Below are 8701 nucleotides of genomic sequence, written 5' to 3'. Positions count from 1 at the left end.
GCATAATACCCTCCACTTCCATCCACATAGTTGCAAATGGCAAGATTTCATGCTCTTTGAGTGCCAAGTAATACTCCGTTGTATATATATACACCACATCTTCTTTATCCATTCATCCATCGATGGACATTTGGGCTCTTTACATACTTTGGCTATTGTTGATAGTGCTGCTATAAACATGGGGGTGCATGTGCCCCTTCGAAACAGCACCCCTATATCCTGTGAATAAATACTTAGTAGTGCAATTGTTGGGTCGTAGGGTAGTTCTATTTCTAATTTTTTGAGGAACCTCCATACTGTTTTCCAGAGCGGCTGCACCAGTTTGCATTCCCACCAACTCTATTTTGTATTTGGTCTTTTTTTCTTCATTAGTAAAGCTGGAATTATAAAAGCTTCTCTTGCAAATCAGCTGAAAGCTTTGAACTGATAAATGTCTAGTGCCTCTGTCCTTCCTGATGCATAAATGGCTCACACTAACCTTTGCCCTGAAATTTATCATTGCTCCCCAGAGACTTGGCTGTGTCTACTACATTTAATTGCACTGTCTGGTATATGACAGGCCATCATTCGCATAAATGGCAACTTTTTGTTTTAATACTACATCACAATAATTTTAAGCACATGGTCAGAAACAAATAGCAATCCAAAGTATGCAGAATTGAACTTCATATGATGCTGCTCTTTCAAGTATTTCACTTGGATTAAGAAGCAAATGAATAGGGAACGGTACAGGAAAAAACTGTGACAACTTCTCTCTCTGCCTTGTGGCTGGTAGATTCATTTGGCACCGATTTAAGACTGGTTTTGGTGTTGAAATGCTGAAATAGAAAGGAATGTGAGTCTTAGAATTAAGGAAACATGGTATGTTGCAGTAAAAAGGATGGCGACTATCTCTAGGAAATAATATAGACTGGTTTTCCAGATATATTTTTGAGAAAAGCAAGTTACTTTTTTAATAAGGGAATAAAATGAACACATCTCGATTTGTTAATTGACCACCTAATTAAATTGATTACCAAGTGGCAATAGGGTGGAGGGAACAGTAATGAAAATAGGACATCCTTGTCTGTGGAAGCATGGATTGGCTTGTCTCCTATCAGGTCCCTGGGTGGGCTGGATTGCTGTGTGACCATGGCTGGAGGGGTCAGAGCCATGTATAGGGTCCTTTCAAGATCTCCAGGTGACAGATGGGAGTATCTCCTGCCAGGTCCTTGTGCCAGCAGGAGTTCACAGACTGCTGCTAGGATGGGCTAGAGTCCAGTTCCAGGGCTGTTTCAAAATCTACAGTTTGACCAAGTTTGGCAGGCTTACTTTCGGGGGCTGCTGGATCCCAGCCAAGAGTGTCTTGGAGACAGTTCACTGGCCACCTCGGTGTCTGCAGCCAGGACTGGGATCCGTATGCCTGTTACCCAGTGCATGTGTAGGTGTGACTCCTCCCAAGTTCTTTAGCATATGGTGCTGGTGACAGAACCAAAGCCAAATGGGGCTATAGCCAAGTCCTCAGGGTACAGAGCTGTTTCTGCATCTGTAGCCATGACCACAGTTGGTGAATCAGCAGCCTGGCCACAGGCTTGCCTTCTCACAACAGCTCTCCTTGGTTTTGGACTGCATCAGGGTTTCACAATCTACCTGGATCTCAAAGCTCCCTCAAAGACCCTTTTGTCCCTGGATGGATGCCAGATTATTGTGTGTGGCAGGTGGCAGATATGAGCAAGGAGTGTCTTGTTTGGCCATCTTGCTAACATTAGTACTTTGAGTATTCCTTTTATAAAGTTTTGACTTCTATGTGAATGTAAATATTTTTTAAAATAAAAGGATTTTTTTAAAAATCACAAAATTTAAGATAAACAAATTAACTGAATTTCAAATTAAAATATAGTCAGATTAAAAATTTCAAGAAACTTGAGGGGCATCTGGGTGGCTCAGTCGGGTAGGCATCCGACTTCGGCTCAGGTCATGATCTCTTGGTTCAGGAGTTCGAGCCCCACCTTGGGCCCTGTGCTGACAGCTCGGAGCCTGGAGCCTTCTTCCGATTCTGTGTCTCCCTCTCTCTGGCCCTACCCTGTTCACACTCTTTCTCTGTCTCTCTCTCAAAAACAAATAAACATTACAGAAGAAAATTTAAAAAACTTCAAGAAACTTGAATACAATATTCAGACCATATATTCCTGGTGAGAGATATATTCTAAGGACCAAAAGAAGCACAAAAGATCTTAAATTTTACTTAGTAAGTTTGCTAATGATAGATGTAGTAGTCTCATAACTGAAACTATTTTGTATATATTGTAAGATCTAGAGCAATTGTATCTATTGATGTCTTGGGAACTAGGGCTTACATTGTGGGATACATACATGTAGAGAAAACATAGAATCTTGTGGCATTAGATTTGAATTGGAGGTATCTGTATGTACTCATGTTAAATGTATATATGGTGTGGGGTGCCTGGGTGGCTCAGTTGGTTGGGCAACTGGCTTCGGCTCAGTTAACGATCTCGCAGTCTGTGAGTTCGAGCCCCGCATCGGGCTCTGTGCTGACAGCTCAGAGCCTGGAGCCTGCTTCAGATTCTGTGTCTCCCCCTCTCTCTACCCCTCCCCTGCTCACGCTCCTTGTCTGTCAATAATAAATAAATGTTAAAGAAAAAAAATTTTTTTAAATGTATATATGGTGTGCGAAAGAATGGGGAAGGGAAAAGGAAGGAGAAGGGAAAGAAGATATTTGGGGACAACTGGTAAAATTTAAATATGGATAGTATATTAAAATGTATTACTTAAATGTTAAGTTCTAGGTACAGTAGTGATATTGAGGCTATGTGGCAAGGATACCTTTATTAAAAAGTGCGTGCTGAAATATTCAGAGGTGAAATACCATGGTGTTTGTAATGGAGTTTCAAATGGCTCAGGAAAAAAAAATAATATATACTATTATATATATAGTATGTATACACAGAATAGTATGTAAAAATAGTATATATGGGGGAAGTGGAAACAAATATAGAAAATATTAAATAATTTAGTGAGGCATATACAGGTATTCATTATATTCTTTCAATTTTTCTTTGGGTTTGACATTTTTCTTTCTTCCTCTTTTTTTTTTTTTTTAAGTTTTTAATGTTTTACTTATTTCTGAGAGAGCTCAAGCAGGGGCAGGGCAAAGAGAGCAGGAGACAGAGGATCCAAAGCGGCCTCTGTACTGACCGCGGTGAGCCGGATGTGGGGCTCAAACTCACGAACCACGAGATCATGACTGAGCCACCCAGGTGTCCCTGGGTTTGACATCTTTCAGTGCAAACAAAAAGTTAAGAAATGAGGAGATTCAAGAGGTAGAATGGACAGAACTTTATAACTGATAGAAGTGGGAATGGAGGGACAGCTGAGGCAAGAATGGCACATAGATTTCTGGTTTGTCCCCATCACTGAGATGGGGAGCTCTGGAGGAAGGGCAGGCAGAGGCTTCTGCTTTGGACACACTGCGTGTGAAGTGTCTGCGGGGTACCCAGTCCAGCGGGCTGTTGAACATACAGGTTTGGAGGCTGAGTGACACAGTAAGGGGGTGAGTGTAGAGTTGGGGGCGTGTATTAATTTCCTAGGGCTGTCATAACAAAATACCACAAACTAGGTGGTTAAATGGCAGAAATTAATTTTCTTAACAATTCTGGAGCTAGAAGTCTGAGACAAAGACGTTGGGAGGATTGGTTTGTTCCGGGGCCTCTCTGCTTGGCTGTAAATGGCCTCCTCTCTGTGTCTTCAGATGGTCCTTCCTTCGTGTGTGCCTGTGTGCTGATCTCCAGTCATATTAAATTAGGGCCCATCTGAAAGACCTCATTTTAACTGAATTACCTCATTAAAGACCTTATCTAAAACTAGCCACATTCTGAAGTACCTGGGTTAGGGCTTCAACTTAATAATTTGGGGGAGGGGCACAGTTCAGCCCATAACAGGGCCTTCAGGTGGTTCTCAACCAGGAGAAACCTGATGAAAGAGAACATTTTTTTATATTCAATAGCGTTAAGTTCAAGTAATCCCAAGAGCAGTAAGTAAAAGTAAAATTTCCCCTAACTCGCTGGTAAATGAGTTTTTCAAGTGTGTTTGGGAAAAGGGAGATTTTCCAAAGGGAGGCATGAATATGGAAAGCAAGAGAAGTAGTAAAGGAGGAAATGAGTTTATGCATTTAGGTCTCATATTTGGCCCAAGTCAAGGAAGCAGGGAAAAAAAAAAAAATCACGGTAGACACAAATCTGAATTTCAAGGGCAAATTTCTGCTTGTAGAAAGAAACTAATTTTAAACATGCCCCAGTGTGTTTGGGAAAGGAAGTGAAATCAAAGAAATGAAGCTAGGAAAACTCGTTGGCATTATTTCTGTAACTATATCCAGGAGCAAGAATTACAATGGATTCCTCACCCATTGGGTCAGGGACTAAGGGATGTTTTTGCAGAGTTGTGGCAAATAAGCTCAGGCATATATTTATGAAATATTTGGTGGTGGGCAGGAAGGAACAGGAATGACAGGAAAAGTACAAGAATAAACCCTTCTTTTTGTTTGTTTGATTGTTTGAATCAAATCAACTCGCTTTATTAGGGCAATCTTCTTTTTGTCCCATGTGTTTTCATTCCTTAATAGCTATGTGACCTTGGACAACTTACTTGCTCTCTCTCTGCCTTAGTTTCCCCAACTGAAAATGGTGGTAATACCTTCCTCATAGAGTTCTTGTCAGGGTTAAATGAATCAACACGTGAAAAAGTTCAACAGTTCTTGGTGCACAGCAGACTGTCAATGAATGTCAGCAACCCTCGTCATCCCTACACCGTGTCATCACGGTCATTAGCGACGTCCCACTAATTTTGCTCGTGTCATTCCCGCTGTCAGCAAGGCCTTCCTTTCTCCTCTTCATCTGCTTGAAGTTGTGCTGCTTTTGGGGAGTCTTTCCTGAGGATTTGAACCCACACTGACCTGACTACAGGGAGGAGATGCAAGTCTGAACTTGGGGCTGAGATGTTACGGACAGATTCAGATGGTGGACAGCCATGGGAGGGTTTTCAATAACATCACTCAACACACATGTGCTGAGCACCTACTGTATGTCAGAAACAGGCGAGGTGCAGGAGATACAGAGACGGGAAGGTATGGTACTCCTTTTCAGGGAACTTTTTATCTAATGGAAAAAGAAATACTTAAAAGGCTCAGTAAAATATGGGCACCTGGGTGGCTCAGTCGTTGAGAGTCCATCTTCAGCTCAGGTCACGATGTCATGGTTTGTGGGTTCAAGCTGTCAGCTCAGAGCCTGGAGCCTGCTTCAGATTCTGTGTCTCCCTCTCTCTGCCCCTCTTCCACTCAGTCTCTCTCTCTCTCTCTCTCTCTCTCTCTCTCTCAAAAAAAATAAACATTAAAAATTTTATTTTTAAAAAAGGTTCAGTAATATAGCAAAAGGCATGATACAATCTAAGTGTCTGGATCATCCCCATCAGCCTGAAAACACGCTGAATGTCCCCTATCTTTAATTAAAAAAAAAGACTCTCATTTTGACCCTACAGTGCCCTCTGGCTACCATTTTTTTGCAGAGCCCCAACCCCTCCTTATTAGAAAACCATAAATAATTGTGCTATAGATTAAATGTTTGTGTCCTCCTAAAATTCATATGTTGAAATCCCACCCCTCAGAGTGATGGGATTGAGAGGTGGAGCCCTTATGAACAGGATCAGTGTTCTTCTAAAAGAAGCTCTGAGGAAACTCTTGCCCCATTGGCCAGTGAGGACACAGCAACAAGGCTACGAGAAAGTGGGCTCTCACCAGACACTGACTCTGCCAGTGCCGACCTCCTGGCCTCCAGAACTGTAGGAAATTTCTCTTGTTTATAAGCCTCTTGGTCTATGGTATTTTTGTTATAGCACCTCACACAGACCTCTATCTATATAGATAGATTGCTAAGCTTATTGTTTCCACTTTCTCCCCTCACATCCCTTCTTTGCTAAAAAAAAAAAAAAATGCTTAAAATTTCAAGAATGATGAAAAGGTCTACCGTTTTCTCACCCCACCTTCTAGCTCCACCTCGCATCATCCAGGTATCTTGTATTAGTTTGTTTATACATTCAGATACTGGTTTTTTGGTTGGTACAAATATAGTCTATCTTCCTTCCAGCATATCTGTCGTGCTGCCCCTTTTATTTTCCCCTTAACAACACATCACAGGGAACTTTCTTTTTAAATTTTTTTTAATGTTTATTCATTTTTGAGAGAGACAGAGTGAGTGGGGGAGGGGCAGAGAGAGAGGGAGACCTAGAACCCGAAGCAGACTCCAGGCTCCAAGCTGTCAGCACAGAGCCCCATGTGGGGCTCGAACCCACCAACCGCGAGATCATGGCCTGAGCCCAAGTCGGATGCTGAACTGACTGAGCCACCCAGGCACCCTGGGAACTTCCTCTTAATACAAAAAGAGCCTCCTCATTACCTTTATTTGTCTCTTCCTGACATTTAAGTTGTTCCCAGTTCATTGGTATTACAAAGAAAGCTGCAATTATATAATGACCCTGCATGTGAGTCATTTCCCATGTCTGGAAGAAAAAGTGTTAAATGACTAGGAGTAGATATGCCTGGTCTAAGTGTATGGCATTTGTAATTTTGATAGCTCCTGCTAAATTTTTCTCCAGAGGGTTGTTGCAGTTCACACACCCACTAACCATTAGGAGAATGCCTGTTCCCCTGAAGTCTTGGCGAGTGTTCTTGCACCTTGTGGACTGCAGGCGGGGAGGAGCTGGGGGGCTCGCTAGAGCACATGCCCTTACCCTGTCGAGCTCCTAACCCCCTTTTCTCCAAAGGCAACGGGACAACACTGCACAGCCCTCTTCCAACTTCCAATGTTCCATACTCCCTGGCCAAAGGCTCCCTGACTTCTTTTTCCCTCTGCCTCCCCGCTTTCCTCCCCAGCTGCCTCTATTTCCCTAAGGAAGGGTTCCCCACTCCCCAACATACTGTAATGATGTGCAAGCGGGCAGGGCAGCTGGCAGAGTTTTCCAAGAAATGACCTCACCCGGATGTCTGGGGACAGGCAGAGATCTGATGATGAGGGCTGCAGCACCAGCCATGGTGGTTCAGATGCGGACCAGCGAGAGCCAGCTGCTCTAAAGCCTGAAGAAGAAAGAAAACCTTCTGCCACCCAGCAGAAGAAACACCCCAAAGTCTCTAGCAAAACCACTGCGAAGTTATCCACTAGTGCTGAAAGAATTCAGAGTGAACCTGGCCGAAAGAGCCCTTGATTCTCCTAACTGTGGCATTGGGCCTAAGGGAGACAACATTATGAACGGAGACCGACTACACTTGGCCCACCAGGTTCTGAGTTTTTTCTGGACATCTCATTTTCATCTGATGATCCATTTAAGTCTATTTTCTGCACCAGAATCTGTGCAACATCAACAATCAGGGAGTCATCAGCCTGGGCATCCTTAAAGACGCCTGGAGTCCTGCTTTGACTATTTCGAAGGGTTTGTTGTCGGTTTGTTCTCACTGGCGTCCTGCACACCTCTGGATCCTCTGGTTGGAAGCAGAGCCGCTCAGTATTTGACCAACAGAGCAGAACGTGACGGGATAGCCACGCACTGGAACAAGAGAGAGGCAGCATAATTCATACTTTGTGTGTGGTGTGAAGGAAAGGGCATCTTCTCACTGTGCTGCAAATTGTATGGCTTTTACAGCCCAGACTTCTGGGTATAGGTTGTACTGATTCCAGTCTCTGCTTTTATCCTTTGGGCACTGGAAGACTCCCCCAGAAGGTAAATGCTACTAAGCATAGAACTTTGTAGCTGTAGATTAGCTACGTTTAAAACACCTACTCGCAAGTCTTGCTTCTTTGGGATGTCAGAATATATTTCGTGTGATGGGACTGAGGATAGTGATCCTGAAGTCTAACGAATAGTATAGTGCCTTTTACCTAATTCATAATCTGTATAAAGTCATAAAAGCAGCCATAGATGACTAGGAATTGTGTCATTTGCATAAAACCCAGACCTATTTCTAACTATGGGGTTCATGCTGTGGCGAAAAGGGTTTTCCCTTTTCCCTTTGTCAGTTTGTAATGAGAGAGTTTCCTTTTACCTGGCGTAGTTCAGAGAGCACCTGACAGATCATCTCAAACACAACAGACATGCTCCCGGAAAAAAAAAAAAAAAAGTTTTGGCAAACGTTATCACACTTTGGGAGTTTGTCAGTCTGATAGAGGACATAAATGTTATTTTTTTTTATTGTTTATCTTGAGAGAGAGTAAGCAGGGGAGGGGCAGAGAGAGAGAAGGAGAGAGAGAGAATCCCAAGCAGGCTCCACGTTGTCAGCAAAGAGCCCAATGCGGGATTCGAATCTATGGACATGGAGATCCTTCAGACCATGACCCGAGCTGAAATCAAGAGCCAAATGCTCAACTGACTGGGCCACCGGGCCCTCCGAAATCAATGTTATTTTAATGTAGTTATAATTTATAGCTCTATTACTATGAATGAACCATCTTTTTATATATTCTTCTGTTCCATTTTTTCCCTGTTGGATTATTAACTATATATAAGGGAAATTATCCCTGGATGAAAGTTCCACGGGTTTTTCCTAGTGTGCATCATTTTCTTTTTTTCTCCCTCCCTCCCTCCCCTCTTCCCTTTTTAAAACAGCTTTATTGAAACGTAATTCACATACTATATGATTCATCAATTTAAAGTAATATTTTTA

General features: G+C 42.7%; 1 long non-coding RNA gene and 1 pseudogene across 1 annotated transcript; one reads left to right on the top strand and one right to left on the bottom strand.

Annotated features, from left to right (window-relative positions):
- Positions 1-415: 415 nt before the first annotated feature.
- On the bottom strand, positions 416-5258 carry LOC125150293 (uncharacterized). Its single transcript, XR_007146297.1, has 2 exons — positions 5197-5258; positions 416-818 (listed from the first exon to the last, which is right to left on the bottom strand). It is a non-coding gene; the product is annotated as an uncharacterized LOC125150293 (long non-coding RNA).
- A 1768-nt stretch (positions 5259-7026) lies between these two features.
- On the top strand, positions 7027-7658 carry LOC125150292 (ubiquitin-conjugating enzyme E2 E3-like; annotated as a pseudogene).
- Positions 7659-8701: the final 1043 nt, after the last annotated feature.

Source organism: Prionailurus viverrinus, chromosome D4 (assembly GCF_022837055.1).
Source record: "Prionailurus viverrinus isolate Anna chromosome D4, UM_Priviv_1.0, whole genome shotgun sequence".
NCBI classification, from domain to species: domain Eukaryota; kingdom Metazoa; phylum Chordata; class Mammalia; order Carnivora; family Felidae; genus Prionailurus; species Prionailurus viverrinus.
This window is presented reverse-complemented; position numbering and strand designations above follow the sequence as displayed.